The sequence below is a fragment of the Mercenaria mercenaria genome, unplaced genomic scaffold, assembly GCF_021730395.1.
Source record: "Mercenaria mercenaria strain notata unplaced genomic scaffold, MADL_Memer_1 contig_1776, whole genome shotgun sequence".
NCBI classification, from domain to species: Eukaryota; Metazoa; Mollusca; class Bivalvia; order Venerida; family Veneridae; genus Mercenaria; species Mercenaria mercenaria.
Window position 1 is genome coordinate 15,650 of NW_026459779.1, and position 17,970 is coordinate 33,619.

Genomic DNA, 17,970 nt, shown 5'->3' on the forward strand with positions numbered 1-17,970 from the left:
CCACTCTAAAGTTTTTTTTCACGCCGTTATAAAAGGTGTGAAAACTTAGACAATACAGGTATTCGTAAAATCGCAACTAAAACATGTTGAAAACAGTCTTTAAGGGCATAACAATACATTCGTAGGAGCGCATTTTTCGTTAAATTGCATTTTCGTAAAACCGCGACTTTGTAACATAGAAATAAGAAGAAAAGCAGCCGGGACCACAACAATTTTTCGCAGTATACCAGTATTTCGTTAAATTGCGATTCGTAGCATCGCGAATGCACTGTATGGTGTTATACTTTATTATTAATATTACTATTCTTAATACTCGCCATCGCCACATCTCTCTCTCTCTCTCTCTCTGTGTTTCTCTCTCTCTCTCTGACTGGTCTGGCCCTTGACTGCGGGACCCAGCGCTGCGCTAGACTATACTTTGAGGGACAAATTTTCGGTTCTTAACCGTTTGTGCTAGAACCTCCAAAATTGATATTCTGGCTGCCTTTGGTTGTTTGTTGCGTTAAAGTTGTTAAAGGTTCTTGAGAGAAATAATTTGCGTGGGGGGGGGGGGGGGGGGGGGGGGGGAGGGGGCGGCAAAGACATATCCCCGCTAGATATTTGTAACCAGAGTGTGCAGGTTTAAATCAGAATATAAGTGGCCAATAACTTTCAATAATGGGCATTTTGGGCAGTCAACAAAGAGAACATGTAGAATTAGGAATATCGTACTGAACGTACTGGTATATTAGGAACCAGAAAAGACTCTCTAATTTAGAAATTGAAGTGTAAATTATCACAACCAAATAACATTGTCATTATTAGAACACAAGACAGCGCATACATTCCAGAAAATGTTCCATTCATAAACACTGCAAAATAATTTAAACATTAATTTGGGTACAATCATTTATGAAATTTAGTCAAACAAACTTTCAGTATTCCCATTTCCTATTTCTCATTTCTCATTTCTCAATTTACACAATAAAACATATAAAAACTATGAAATGAGAAGTGTGAAATATGAAATTCACATTTCTCACTTCATACTTCTCAACTTTGGTATCGAAATCGTGAAATGAGAAGTGTGAAATGTGAAATCCACATTTCTCATTTCACGATTTCGATAACAAAATCAAGAAGTGTGAAATGAGAAATGTGGGCCACTTTTGGTAAGCAGAACTGGCGCTGTGGGATGAACCAAACGCCCAGTTAAGGCGCCCGATGCTGAAGCTCATCAGATACTCATCAGATACCATAAAATGTGTTGGTTGATATAGACAGCAGGACGGCGGCCATGGATGTCGGAATCCGCTAAGGAGTGTGTACCAACTCACCTGCCGAATCAACTAGGCCTGACAATGGATGGTGCTAAAGCGTCGAGCTTTTACCGGGCCGTCGCCGCAATACGAGCCCCAAGGGAGCCATGCGGCGACGAGTAGAAGGGCCGTCGTGGTGAGCGTAGAAGTCCGGCGAGTGATCGCTGGTGGAGCCGCCACGAGTGCAGATCTTGGTGGTAGTAGCAAATATTTAAACGAGAACTCTGAACACTGAAGTGGAGAAGGGTTCCATGTGAACAGCAGTTGAACATGGGTCAGTCAGCCCTAAGGCATAGGGGAACTCCGTTCTGAGCAGCGGGGAGGGACGCTTGCACAAAATGGCTATCAGGTGGTAAAAGTACGCCCCGCTTCCAGTCGAAAGGGAATCGGGTTAATCTTCCTGAACCCGAGCACGGAGAGCGCCTCACAAGGGGCTTGTGCGGCAACGCAAACGACCTCGGAGACGTCGGCCACGGCCCCGGGAAGAGTTCTCTTTTCTTTTTTAAGGACGGACTGCCTTGAATCGGCTCGCCTGGAGATAGGGACGTTGTGCCCATAAAGCAGCGCGGCTCTTGCGCTGTCTGGTGCGCCGTGGTCGGCCCGTGAAAAGTCGATAGAACAATGTAGGTAATAGAAGTCGGCAAGTCAGATCGGCTCTAAGGGCTGGGCCGGTCGGGTTGGAGTAGGAAGCGGGTCTGGTATGGGCACGTGTTGGGCGAGACTGCCGTTTCGGCGGGGTTGAGCCCGAACCGTTCGCCCAAGCCTCCCATTGAACTGCCTCATCTTGCTGGCGGTGGGCTTCGTGGTCCGCCGTTCGGCTTCGTCCGGCGACTAACAACCAACTTAAAACTGGTACGGACCAGGGGAATCAGACTGTCAGACTGTCTAATTAAAACAAAGCATTGCGATAGCCGTCACCTGGTGTTGACGCAATGTGATTTCTGCCCAGTGCTCTGAATGTCAAAGTGAAGAAATTCAACCAAGCGCGGGTAAACGGCGGGAGTAACTTAAGGTAGCCAAATGCCTCGTCATCTAATTTCTCAATTTACACAATAAAACATATAGTTGAGAAGTGTTAAGTGAGAAATGAGAAATGTGAATTTCACATTTCTCATTTCACGATTTCGATATCAAAGTTGAGAAGTATGAAGTGAGAAATGTGAATTTCACATTTTGCACTTCTCATTTCATAGTTTCTATATGTTTTATTGTGTAAATTGAGAAATGAGAAATAGGAAATGGGAATGCTGAAATATGAAGTCACCACAGGGCTTTCGTATACATGTTGATTTGACTTCATAACCCACATACTCTAACACATAGCCGTGAAATTTTGTATTCCTCAAACGCGTTTGCTTAAAAGTATATTTACAAAGGAAGTGAATTTTTAATGAAGAGTTACTTTTTAGCATAAAAGCTAAGGTCCCCCGCCCCTTTTTTGTTTTTGTTTTTCTAAAGTAGTGATATAAGTTTATCAATTTAGTGAATAGTATATAAAATAAAGAAGAAACTGATTTTGTGCAATCTACAAAATATTTAAGTCAAATTATATAACTGTCTTCTAAAGTCATTTGAGTACATCGTTACTACCGCATCGCATCATTGGGAGTTAAAACATTTTAGGGATTTTTATTTGTTGATCAGTTCATTTTTGTTTATAATTTAAAACAGTTCTCGGGTATCTTTGAACGGACAGTATGCGCATGCTTTTGGGTTGAAACTAATCGCTGTTTGTAAGACAATTCCCTACTTGGCATGACCGTTTTTCTACTTTCTAGTCCAGTTGTAACATACCGAAGTACAGGAGTGGCGAGTTTGATCCCCAACTATTCAAACTAAAATTACTAAAATTCATTCATTGAGACTTTAATTTGAGATCCCATTTAGGTGCTTTACACCTTGTTTGCTAAAGAACCAGGGATACTGGATCTTCTGTATGTTGCAGTATCCTGGAAAAACTTGAAAAAAAATCTTTAGTTAATTTAATGGTTCCGTACTATTATGATGAAACGACAGGTACGTGTTGATGTAAGTTACATAATTTATTGCAGCATTGACGCGTGTGACCACCAGCGTATGCCTCTTTATGTATGGGTAAATTAGAATCTGTTTTCCTTGAAAGTTATCATGTTAAACCTACTGCTTGACTCCTTTCCCTAGATGGAATTTTCATGATATGAGATCAATCTCTGGCAGACTTACATGATTTCATAAATAAGATGAATGCATATCATTCATCAATAAAGTTCACTTACAACGTATCTTAAACACTGTGTCATTCGTAGAAAAAATGAAAATACTGCTGATTTCAGAAAACCGCGCTGGTAGTCACTGACTGATATCGATTTTCTTATCGTGAGTGGCTAATTTTGTAACCGTCATTTACATACACTCCACCCAAGACGCGAGTCAAGTTATGTACATTTCCGATTTCATTTTGTGGGGTTTCCCGTTAAGTTGTCTAAACAACACATAAACTGAAAAGACCGTCATACAATGTATTTATGGTTTTTAAAATTGATGTTATTACAGTTGTTAGCCGTATCTCAGAATCAGTTTCAAATCAAACATCTTTACAATCTCTATCCAAAACGTGCAGAATAGACATCTACCAGCGATTACCAAAGGCTCGGACTGATTTCACTATGTCTGTAAAGCTGTCCCATTCGATAACTGTTGATTAATGTCGCAGTATCTCGATTATTTCACGTTTAAAAGTTTGTTCTTTCTGTCACCGATGTCCATCGAATTCCTTGTGACAAGTTGATAAAAAAACATTAATCTCTTCTAGCCTCACTACAAAATGCAAATTAAGTCAGCGGGTGCATAAAGATCAAAAGATGTGTTTATACATGTAAAATTACACATGTAAACAACATGTGTATTTTTATCGCTTGGTCAGGGATCTAAGTTTACATTAAGCCTGATTGGCATCACTTTTCATGTTAAAAGATAAAATATTTAATTTGAACATAAATGTCCTGTTTATACACATTAGTCAAGTTATAAAAATAATAATCATTTTTGTGTGATTGAGAATCTAGCAGACATGCGATTCTGAAAACAGGCTTGAATTAAATGGAATAAATTTTTTTTCGTACATTGAACATGTATTTAGGTCCTACTTATCAACAATTCAGCTTCCGGTCCTGTAGCCGTTGTACATGAAGTAAAAAGCCTTAAGGATGTACGAGCGTTTTTTCAGGATATCCGCCATTTTGAAAAATGTTTCTTCGAATATTGCTTTGTAGCAAAAGTTTTGTCAAAAATTAATGCTAAATAATTAAAATATGGCTAATAATGTACCATATAACCGAATAGATTCTACTTTTTGCGAAAAAACATTTTCACCCTTATTTTTGGCTGGCATTTGCCTAAAATGGACACAAGATTTACAATGGGGTAGGTGTAGGTAATTTCAAATATCCATTAAAGTAGATCAGGTTTGGTTTTGATTTTCCTGACTGTTACATATAATGATAAGCTATAATTGAAATAAAAGTTTTCAAGATAGCACTTTATATTATCTAGAAAATATAAATTAAAATAAAAAGAACAAAAAATATCAAAATTCACCAGTTTTTAACAGTTTTTTCTTAATAAATCTCTTAGATGTACGGTGACCCCAACTTTTTTCTTTCCATTTTTGAAGCATTTTTGTGTGTCATTAAAGCTGCAAAATATTTTGAAAATCTTAACGTCAGAACTTTTTTTGTAGATCTAAATACATTTTTCCATTGAAAATAAAGTGGGTTGGGCAATTATGTCAACATGGAAAAATGAAAGAGATTTGTTAGTGACATTTATGCTTATATAATACTGACATCACATTGTATTCATATTAACCTGTAAGACCTGAAATCCCTATAACATTAAGTGGGATATTATATGTTTTATAAAGTACCACCATTTTTTTCATTTTACAACATTTCAGAAATGCTTAAACAGTGGGTGAAGAAAATGCCCTATAAAATTAAAACGAGTTGGGTGACCTGTGTTTTTTCTTCTCTTGTTTGTTTTGGAAACTTATGTTCTTCAAGCTCACAGAGTATGAAAAAATTCTTAACGTTAAAAAAAATCGTTCCTACATCTTTAAGTTCTGGACTCCTTCATTTTACTTAAATAGCGAACTGAATCTTGATTCGGGATTCATGACAAGTAAGTTTCCTTGCCAAGAAACTTGTTCACGACGGAAATTCATTTATTTATTTTCTTTGGTTTAACGCCCGTTTTCAACAGTTCTTCCTTTATGTCGGGTGGGCAGTTGACCTAACCATCGCTCCTGGGAAGAACCAGTACTAGACTCCCGTCCCGTAAGAAACTGCCAACTTTCTCACATAAAAAGACGTCGGTAGTAAGGCTCGAACCCATGCCCCCCAATCAGTGAGAGGTTACAGTGATTTCAAATCAGCGACTAACCACTCGGCTACGGGGGCGGTCACACGATGTATGGATACTACAATTCGGAGTCTAGAAATCACATGTAGTTGCAATAAATCAGAAGTCGGCATAAAACTCCCAAGTTGATTAAGGGCGATGGGTTCGACTAACAGCTTATTTTTATCTCTACTTTTTTTTCCGTTTGACTAAAGTATTCATGACATCGCATACCACTTGTCTTCTGTGTCTTCTGTATGCTGTAATAATTTGACGGATTTCTATGAAATAATGTGGAAAACTTTTCCAATGAAATTCTGATCGATGTCGATCCTTTGGTTTGGTATTTTACAGATTATGTCGTAAATACAAAATAGATTCTATAGAACTTACATGTCTCAAAAGAGGACTCGTTTGAGAGAAAATATCGGTAAAAATATTTTATCTTTTGATTTAAAACTGTGATAGTAAAGATTGAACCTCTACGTTCACAGCGTTTGTAAAAGGCGATGCTTATACTTTATTCACCGTTTGATTGCCTGTCACAAATACCGTACCATTTGACTATAATATGCATTTAATCAGAACATGTGCCTTTGTTAGTTCAAAATCACAACAATAGTTTTCCTATCATAAGTTTGTGCAACTTCGACAATTTTTCGGCGTTGAACTTGGAAAAATCGAAATGCACAGCATTTTAGACCACGTTAGACCTGGAAGACTGGATGTAGTAATCAGACTCAGATGGAAGTATAATTATAATGACCGCATCACTTTGTATTTTTTTACCGACAATCGGCATACGTAGCTTAATACCCTGTAGGAAAGGAAATGCGTATTAGTTTAAAGAAAATTGGCTGTGTGTTTATTTGCACCATTTAGTAATTTTTGAAGCGAAAATGAAAATATAAAAAGGTGCCAAGACTACACGCGATTTACTCGGTCACACTGAATTTGCTTGTTGGACTGACAGCTGTGCACGCAGATGTTGTTCACGGTCCGTCTAATACCCAGCCCTATTTGGAGTTTTGGGAAGATGCTGCTGACTACGGGACTGACATTTACGGGTCTCCTATATTAACCGCCGGGGACATAGTTATCGTTGACAACTGCCCAACGCACAGGAATGCCGGCGGCCGAGCTTTGTTGCGTTTTTGGACAACATTGGCATACACTATGTGTTTACTCCGAGCTGTTCACCGGACTTGAATGTTGCCGAGTTTGTTTTCTCACAATTGAAAGCAAAATTGAAAAACGAACCTTATAGTTCAATGTGTAAAGACAACATCGAGTATGCGATATTTTCAGCGTTTGAAAAAATTTCCATGACCGACATCCGTGGACATTTTACGAAGACTGGATACATCAATTTAAAATAAATACATGAAGCCTTCGAACAATAACAGTCAAAATTTATGGTAGCAGTTTTGTTGTATTTCGTCGAGAGTTGCTATAAATACAAATTATACACATCAATGTCGATCTTCAGAATGTTCAAATTCAAAATCTAAATAGTTTTAAGTGTATATCCTTAGGACGATGGGTACATTTTTATACAATCTCGCCAGACATACGTATGTTTTTTATAAGACAGAAAGTGACGTCAGATGACCTTCAGCTTTTTCTGAAAGTAAATCAAATGAACATAAACAGGCTAAACTTGAAACTGAAAGTCGCATTTGCATTGGTCGATAGTCAGGGGTCACGCGCAAGGGTCATCCCGTCTAAATGTATGCGCGTGGACGTCTTTTTCTTTGCTTATGGGGAGTCAATTTTCAGCACTTTCTTAATATTTTGAAATACCTGGGCTTTAGCACGACATGTCAGCTTTTCATCTACATTAAATTATTCACGTTTTTCATTGTCTGCTAACTATTTTGTCTCCAGTTCCCGGTAGTTATTTTACCGCGTTTTCTGCTTGCAATTCACGATTTTCTCATGTTTTCAGTGCACTATATAAGTGATTGTTAATTCATATTCTTCACTCGAGGTTGAATATTTGACAGCATAACAAGTATTTTGATTATTTGTTTATTCTCGTAAGAAAACTTGACAAACCCTTCTGAGACGAATATTCAGTTTTTGGACATCATTTGTATCTGGAAATGAACACTCAACATAATACTCAGCGAAAAAGGTAGCAATTTCGGAAAGGTAAAGATTTATTACTTTTTTCTATGTCCCGTAGTGTTTTGTCAAAATGAATATTTTTAGTTTGAAAATTTGACACGTGTAACGGAATGTCCTAGAATTTATCAACATACTGTTTCCACATAATGAGACATTTCATATTGCTTAAAGTTTTGATTTTGGCTAGAATATCCTTTACAAAGATTATTGACATGGTAAGGTTCATCAACGCTAAGGGATATATCTGCTAATACGGGTTTACAAAATATCTTGTTTTAAATTCGGCCTACTGTGTACTTGAATTAGTGGTAATGTTGGCTGTAGAAATTTGAAACAGTTTATCTGTAAACATTTTGAATATTTTAAGCGGCGGACATGTTACCTATATAGCAAATTTGTAAGTGACGAACTTTATAATCCTTTGTTATTCGGTTTTAATAACCACAGAGAAGGTTTTTGGTAGTGTCGGGTCACGAAGTTTTCGTGCAAATGGTGCAACAAATTACTCCGTCTGGTGAGAATGTTCAAATAAAGAAAACGTGCATATTAAAATTTGTTATCTGTTTTGTATATTTTCAGTTAGTTTTATGGTACATGTGCACAAGGTTTGTATAACACATATAGGTGCGTTTATTTGTTTTTCTCTGTGACTTTGCAGATGTTTTCTTTCTTAATGTTTTTATTGTTAATGTTATTTAATAGAAATTCACGATGAAAAAACCTGCTATTGAAGGAAAGTAAATATTACATGTATATACTTCTGGGACGAGATTTATGAACTAGTACATAAAAGGTGTTCATATTGTATCAGTAAGTAGAAGCGAAGCGGAGCATATGTATTCGTACTTTAATTTATCGGGCGTAAATGATTTAGTAGTTACAGCTCGTCGTATTTAAAGCGTTTACAATTCGATTTAATATTAGACGTGTTAATTATTCTTTCTTCAGATGATGCTATTGGCTTTTAGCATAATCAGAGAAAACAACAATAGAAAGATGCTGATTGATTTTGAATCGTGTGATGTTGTGATTAGCACAGAAGCTTTGACTTGCTTAAATGTAGACCACGTGGTGGATATGTTTTCATAAATTAAATTGCAGTGAAAAGATAAGTATATGTTTAGATAAATTTGGTTTTTACTTGCCCATAGTTTAGGTGAAAAAATTTCAATGTTAATTTCCGCCATGTTTGGCATAGAATGTATATATGACACTGAAACAATGATGAAGTGGGTGAAAATAAATTTAGATATTGGAAAAAATGCAAGAATAATGTAAATTGGCTGCATTACTTCAAAAGCGTTGAAACTGTTTGTTCCTTCTGCACACTATATTTGGTTATTTTTAAAGGGGCACCACAAAATAACTGTATTCTTTTGTATTTCCATGATGGTAATTATACATGTTTTGCATGAAGAAAATGAGAAATAACAAGTATCTAGTTACAAATTGACAGGGACATATATATGGCCAAGACAATGTGTGTAATGTCTTAAGATTTTATTGAATTACTGTAGCAATATGTACATAAATCAGTGTATTTAATTAAATTTCGATCACATTTTGTTTCAACAGTTTAAGATAGTTATTGATATATATTTTTAAACTATGCTGAAAAGAGATTTCCTGAATAAGTTTGCAGATGAAGTTGTCAAAACACATTTATTCAGGAAAGGCCTAAATTGTCCACCTAAAATCTTGTAGTATAGCTGTATTTTAAGAATGATTTTCATGAAGATTCTGTTGGTGAAAAAGTAGGTCACTAGGTCGTGGTGGGTCTTTAAGAGTATCTTTCAAAAATCTTATGCCACTGGTCACTTCAGAGTACCCTCTTGTTATGGAATTTTGAGTAAAAATATTAGAGATGATCAGCTTAACGTAGAGATCGTTTATTGATGTGCAATTCAGTATTCAGAATTGGTTAGAACTATGATGAAAATTTAGTATTTGTTCTTATATTTTAGTTGTAACATGAAGTCACCAAAACGTCAGTTGATTTTGAATCGTGTGATGTTGTGTTCAGCACAGAGGCTGTGATTTGGTTAATTGTAGACCACGTGGTGAATATGTTTTCAAGAATAAAATTGCAATGAAAAGATATGTATATGTTTTAGATAAATTTTGTTTTTAAGTCTACTCGGCCATAGCGTAGGTGAAAATTTTCAATATGTTCATTTCTGCCATGTTTTGCATATGACACTGAAAAATGAAGTGGGTGAAAATAAAAGTTAGATATTGGGAAAAATGCAAGAATAATGTAAAATGTGTGCATTATTTCAAAAGCGTTCCAACTGTTTTATACTTTCTGCACAATATATTTGGTTATTTATAAAAGTATCTTGCAAAACTCTTATGCCTATAAGTTTGTACCACTAGTCATTTCAGAGTGCTTTTATGGATTTTTGAGACAATTTATTACTGAGTTAGCTATGTTGTTTTTACTTTGGCCGTACTTCGAAAATGTGAGCTATATATTTCGTGCATTACTACGTTTTCTGCCATTAAGTCATACATTATTGTGTTGACTGTCTTATTGCAGTTGTGTGATAAATTCAACTACAAAAAGAAGTACATCTGTGAAAGATATTGTTTTGGTATATTGAGCTGTTTTAAAGAACGACCGTGCTATGATGCATTTGTTTTTACATTTTTGCCGTACTTTGAGACCACTGAACGTTTTATTTTTGTTATATTATGAGAGTTTTACATGCAGATCAATCTTCAATCTGTTGATTGTTGTTTTCAGATGTCGTGATTAGGAAAACGTTGATTGGTAGATGATATTTATTTTAGAAGTTGTAAGGCTAACAAAAAACTACAATGTACGAAAAACTGCTATGAAAATATAAAATATCTAATATATAATTTTCTTTTCAATGACGGATTATTACGTTTTGATATATTCAGTTGTTTTTAAAAAACGACCGTTCTGTGATGGTGTTTGTTCTTGTAATGTTTCGAATATGAGGCTTACTGTCCGTTTTACCTTGGCTTTTACACCAAAATATAATCATTAATCCATTAATTATTTTAGATGTGATAACCGTAACATTGTTTGGCTGACATAAATTTCAGACGTTTTCAAACTGTAGTTATTAGCTTAACGAAGAGATTGTTTGATTGATATACTGTTTAGATATTTTAATTAAAAATATGTGAAAACTGCGACGGAAGAGAAGTATTTGGCTATAATGCGGAAATAGTGACCGTTTTACTTTGGTCGTGCCGGGAAAGAATTTGCGTTTCTTGGTAAAAAAGGAACATTTTACTGTGGCCGTGCTGAGAAAGCGTTGGCTGTTTATTTTAACCGTACATTATTGCGTTGACTGCCTTATAGTCAGTGTTGTGAAAACATTAGCTATGACACTTTTACTTTTGCCGTATTTTGAAAGTGTGGGATGCTTTGTTCTAGTCGTGCATAATTGCGTTGACTTTCTTATTATTAGTGTTGTGAAAACGTTAGGTACTGTTATTTACGTCGGCTGTGCTATGGAAGTGTTGGCTGTTTTATTTTTGTCGTGTATCATTTTGTTGACCGTTTTATTTCTGTGTTGTGAAGTCATTAGCTACAGCATTGGGTACTGCATTAATGAATTATTATTATATTTTGATAAATGAAGTTGTTTTAAAAACGACAGTGATTTTGTCTTTTCATTTTTGACATATTCAATTACGTTAATTGTGCTGTGGTATATATATATATATATATATATATATATATATATATATATATATATATATATATATATATATATATTATTTTATCTAGATCAATCGTTAATCTTATTATGTTCTTTTCAGATGTAGTGATCAGTGTTACCTTGTTTGGTGGATATTTATTTCTGTTGAGCTAAGAACAACAATGAATAGATAAGTATACATTTGTAATATAGGGAGTCGCTTCAAACTTAATTTAAAAGGATACGCGAAAGCACTGATTTTACATTGTGCTTGTACGGCTAAGTGTTACCTGTTCAAGCTCAATTTGCTAAGGAAGTTATGTCCGTTTTGCTTTAACTGTACTGTAAAAGGTTTTACTGTTTTGACTGGTTATAACGCAAAAGAGCTGACTAGCCAAACAAGTGTTTATATTAAACTCTGCAGTAAGTGTTACTTTTAGATGTTTTGAATAGTTTAACGTATATCGTTTTAGCAAAACTTTCAGCATTTCATAGAAATGCCCTGATAACAAGACATGATGTTGTTGTATTTTTATATTTCGAGTCCGTGATGCGAAACCATTAGCCGTTTCATTTCTGCTAAACTTTGAAATGTTGTCTGTAATTTATTTTTGCCGAGTTCTTTCCAAATGAAATATTTAATATGTGAATTAATATTTTCAGATGGTGTGCAAGTTGTAGCTTAATGTAGATAGTAAGATGGATATGTAATTCATATAAAACTTGATGAGAACTGCAATGAAAGATAAGTATACATTTTGAGTATCAAGCTATGTGTCTATTTTACTTCAGCTGTTCTGTGAAAGCGGTGGGTGTTTGGAAAAAATGACCGTTTTACTTTGGTAGTGCTGTTGAAGCGAACGCTGTATCGAAAAAGTGACCCTATTTGGTCGTGCTGTGAAAGCGTTTGCTGTAAAAAGTGATATTTTGCTTTGGCTGTGCTGAGAAAGCATGGGCTGTAAATTTTAGTCGTGCATTATTGCGTTGACTGTCTTTTGAATGCTTTGTCTATGATACATTAATATTAGGCCGTGCTGCGTTTACTTTGGCTAGCGTTCTGAAAACTTTGGAAATTTCTAAAAGAATCTTTTGAATTTATTACACTACAATTACCTTCTTTGTTTAGCTCGATTGGAATGCTGTCAAATACTAAGACCTGTATCCTATAATTTTGTTTGTTGTTTTTATAGTTAGGAACATGAAATTAGTGAATAATTGATTTACTCACGACATAGAGTGAGTAAATTAAATTATTCACGTTTTTCATCGTCTGCTAACTATTTTGTCTCCAGTTCCAGGTAGTTATTTTACCGCTTTTTCTGCTTGCAATTCACGATTTTCTCATGTTTTCAGTGCACTATATAAGTGATTGTTAATTCATATTCTTCACTCGAGGTTGAATATTTGACAGCATAACAAGTATTTTGATTATTTGTTTATTCCCTCCCACCCACCCTTACAGACATTTCAAGTTTCTTAACAGTTATTGCTGATGGCTTGTAGCTGTATTCGAATATCAAAGGCAGATTTGATTTTTTGACTGTGATTTAAACAAGAGTAATCATTTAGTTCTAGAGAGATTCCTCAGGCCAGACATTACGTCTCCTTTATGTTCTGATAGAAAATAAGGTTCACATTTACGTACCTTATATTTCAAGGGTCTTTAGACATGAACAGTTCCTTGATAATTATTACTGTTGAGTATTCATGTATTACTAGAACTTTAAAGGCAGATATACATTTAACATTATATGAGAACATTTGAATTCTTCATGCCAGACTCGGTATCTATATTTAGAAAAGTAACATTCACAAGTATGCATTTAATTCTATATCAATATATTTTATGCTGTTTTTTTCCCATGCAATGTTATTCTTTCGTTATCAAATGGAAATTGCCGTTATCCTCTTTTGAGCTAGTTTTCATTTTATTTTGATTTTACCTTGAATGAATGTTATGTTTTACACACTACACATTTTTTCTTATTTTTTGGTTATTCAACGAAGCTGAGAGAGACCAGAACTGCCATCTTATATGCTGTTTAACTATTCTAGATAAGATGAGTTCAAGTTATTACATTTGGTTCATTCGGGACCTAATAGAAAACACATTTTTACAGTTTAGATTTTCATGTACATCTGATTGTATGTTTGCCTTAAATTTTGATAGTATGTTTTCAGGCTGAGTGGTGTACAAAGATAAAGATAACCACATTTACCCCACTTCTACTGGTCGATCATCAACACATCGCACAACATCGTACCATCTGACATTTGCAAGACAAATATATTCGTATTTTTTGTACATTGGAATGCTGTCAAATACTAAGACCTCAATCGATTGGAATGCTGTCAAATACTAAGACCTGAATCCTATATTTTTGTTTGTTGGTTTTGTAGTTAGGAACAAATTAGTGAATAATTGATTTACTCACGACATAGAGTGAGTAAGAAACATTTTTTGAAATCGGAATAAACACAAATCCCACAGGGGTCCGTAACGGATCAAGGGTATATGGAGATTTTTGGAACTTCGTCCAATCGATCAAACGGTCCCGTTTGCTGTTGTCTAAAAGTGTCAGTATATGCCTTGGATGTTAGATATTTCCGTCTTTGAGAGCTGCAGACCTAGACATTTCAGAAATAGTTTCAAAAGTGAATTTAGTGTAATAAATGTTGCATATATGTACATGCACATGTATGTATTATGCAGAATTATCTTGAAATAAATTCCCGTATTATTTTACTATTGTAACTAACCCTTTACACCGTTCCTTTTCTCGCTTCTTTTCTGTAACTTTGAACCATTGTGTTCAATAGAAATATACTTTTGGGCGGAGCAAACTACAAGCGTGATCAAAATACCCTCTCACCGGTAACTAGAGTGACAGCTATGTCATTTACTACCTGCGTTTGATGTAAACGCTCTTTCGGCGAGGTGTACAGACTCAATACCTGGATCATCTTAGTAAATGTAAAAGAAGACATACCATTCAGTCAAGCGAAGCGCTATCGACGCATCATATCGGACGACGATAAATTTCAAGAATCTCTAGTCATCTTAGAACAGTATTTTAAGAACAGAAATTATCCAGACAGCGTATTTAAAAATGTATCAACTTCTACACAAGATGAAGCTCTAATCAACACAAATACAGACAATAACAAGAGCCATATAACCCCGCCCTTCCGCATCTTGGTCTTACAATAAACAAATACTAGTATCTTTTGTCCAACAATAACAGTGTACAAAGTTTTACAACTATAAACCTGTTCTGGCATACAAACGACACAAAGATCTACAAGACTCTCTTACTCATTAGTCGCTAAACAAAAATAAATTGCACATCTCGTGACGTTTTTCATTTAATTACATTAATAAATGTAAATGTGTAAAGTAAAATGTGTCGTTCAAACGTATTAAACTTGTATCGAAACGTATGAACTGCCATAACTTTAATATTAGAAGTGTATGTGTTCGAATGTTTCATCAAACGTTTTTCTTTCCTTTATGCCAGTAGCAGGGGGTCGAACGTATTTGGGCTCGTTAAAATTTTAAGCGAGAGCAAAAGGTTAGTTAAGTGAAAATGGCGGATATCAGCGAAAGTGAAAGTAGGTAAGTACACCTAAATTTTACCTAATTTATCTCAAGTTTGCTAATTTAAAGAAAAAAGTCCGTACATCGTGTGACGACTACATAGGTGGGTATGTTACAAGTTATAAGAACGCGCGATGAAACGGGTTAAAAAAGTTATTGAATGCATAAGTTGTTGTGTTTGTAAACAACACGTGGATACGCCATTTTAAATCATGAAATGTTACCGTTCAATGACACATAGGGATTATGATTTAGTGAAGAAATGCTGCAAGCAAGCTATATGACAAAATGAATAACCAAAAAGTGACACTCACTTGTGCATTATATCCAAAAACGCATTCACAAAGTGTAAGTACGTTTATTGGTTCCATAACATAACTGTACGCCTAGAATATGGTTTGTTGAGGCAGATAAAGTGTGAATAAAGCTGTAGGAACAACAAGCAATTAATTTACATTTCAACACATATCTGGTAATATACTGATGTATACTTTATAAAAACTAAATTTTATATCTAGCTCCCGTACTTCTTAGAGCTTGACTTCCAAGAAAAAGCTTAGTTTAATATAAATATTTGATAAAAAAGACATTGTGTCTGAACTCATTCGTCCTCCACCTCTGATCCATGCGGATATGTTGACAGTTACGTGCAGAGAACAGTAGTACAGAATCCAGGAACACTGGTTAGGTTATCAACCCGCCAAACTGTTGTATATAATAGGGTTATTATAATGGTAGCTCGACCTGTGATGCTGTATTCGGCTCGAGTGGATTTTGCCAGATCGGATCTCACGAGGCGCACAAGCGCCGAGTGTGATTCGGCCTAGCAAAATCCACGAGAGTCGAATACAAAATCCCAGATCTAGCTACTGTTGTAATGACCTTTTTATTATATACCTCGATCCACCATTCTGTTTGTTGTTTTGTTATCGAACGAAATCTTCATTGTTTGTCGATGTTAAAATAGAAAAGAGTGTTTTTGTGCGCGCTATTTATAAAACTGTCGGGTCATACATATTAAATGAAAATAGGCCGGCAACATACAATACAAAAGGTACAATATGGAATTTTTTCTGCCTGTTCATATTTACTTGTGAAATACAATCAGTATTTTCGACAGAATATATATATATATATATATATATATATATATATATATATATATAGAGAGAGAGAGAGAGAGAGAGAGAGAGAGAGAGAGAGTATGAGAAAAAATATATGTTCAAACAGTGTCAAAAGTTTAATTATAAACCCGAGCGCTTTCGGCTTTTTAAAAAAGCCTTTTTCAAGGGTAGCATAAATCAAAACAACACAGCAACGGCGTAAATACCGCCTGTATAGTTCGATATATAAATGGGCAATTGCTCCGTTGCTGTGTTGTTTTGATTTATGCCACCTACATTACTCCCCCTGCCCCCCAACTCCACCCCCGCCTCCTCACTACCCCAAATTACTTCATCCCTCCACCCAAAAACGTTTTGTCTGTAACACTCCATTCCTCTACCCCACCCTCACATTACTATTAGCCTCAGAAATTCCTCTTATAAAGTCTCTTAGTCAACTATCATACTTATTTTCAGTTACTTAAGTATCTGGTTATGACACTTTGGAAAAGCCGAAAACGACTCTGGAACTGAAATCAAATGACCTCAGCCACTACCTGAAATTGCTCCTTTTCCGAAAAGGAGAATTCAGTAAAAGTCCTTCCACATCGAATGGCTTAGATCCAATAATTATGTTAAATACCTGCTTTAAACGGGATAAAAGCCACAATATCTAACCAGACACTTCGGAACACTTACTTTGATAATGTCAAGGTCGGTTAACTTTAAAACGTAGAATAACATCAATTTGAATATTTATTTTTTTCATTTTATGCTGGCAATCATATTTGCGGGCTTTGACGCATAATGAAATGTTTACACGGCAACCCGACTTTAACGAAATAAAGGTGTATTGGTAGGATGAAATAACTTCTCTTCCATATCACATTCAAACACATTTTTACGATCACCTTTTACAGTTAATCTATGATGAAGGTCTGCAACATATTTTAACATAACCGATGTTTTGTGATCAGATAATGAACCATTATTTTCTTTAGATTAATCAGTTAATTTTTCTTCTCTTAAAGGACTCCCAAATAGATATTCCAACTGCGTAATTAAGGTGCCTATAGTATTTTTGTGTTATCCTCTATTTGAAGATAAAATAGGGAATGGAGTAGATTGTGATAATTAGCATATTTGTGTGAAACTCAACATTTTCTAATCAACTGGCATATCGACATTATAAGTTGCCTTTGGTCATTCAGATCTCAGACAATACTTTAATATAGACAATACAATAGACTATAAAACAGACACATATTAAAACAAAGGCATATTCTTATATAACATAAATAAGTACATGCTATTATGAAACAATTAGACTTTTGATGTAGTTTTTCCTTGAACACAAATATTCTTTGACAAACTTTGCTATTTTTAACATTTTCCTTGTACTCAAGTTCTCGTTGACATTAAATCAACAACCTTCTAATTCCAAACTATGAGAGCTTAAATTTAAACATGTTATTTTTTCAAGATTATAATCATCAATTAAAGTAAAGAAAAACAAACGCCATTTCATTAAACACAATGTTTTAAAATAATTTGGCTAAATATTACTTATCTTTGAGATATACAAATTCAGTTACAAATGTATGTATGGTGCACTTTTCACTTAAATAATAGTATCTTTTACTTCCTCCAATTCTGAAGAGCATAACATATATACAGAGTAAATGCCAAACAAAAGCAACACAATTCTGAAAAGCATAATATATATACATAGTAAATGTAAAACAAAAGCACAATATATGCATGTACCTCGAGATCTGCCCATA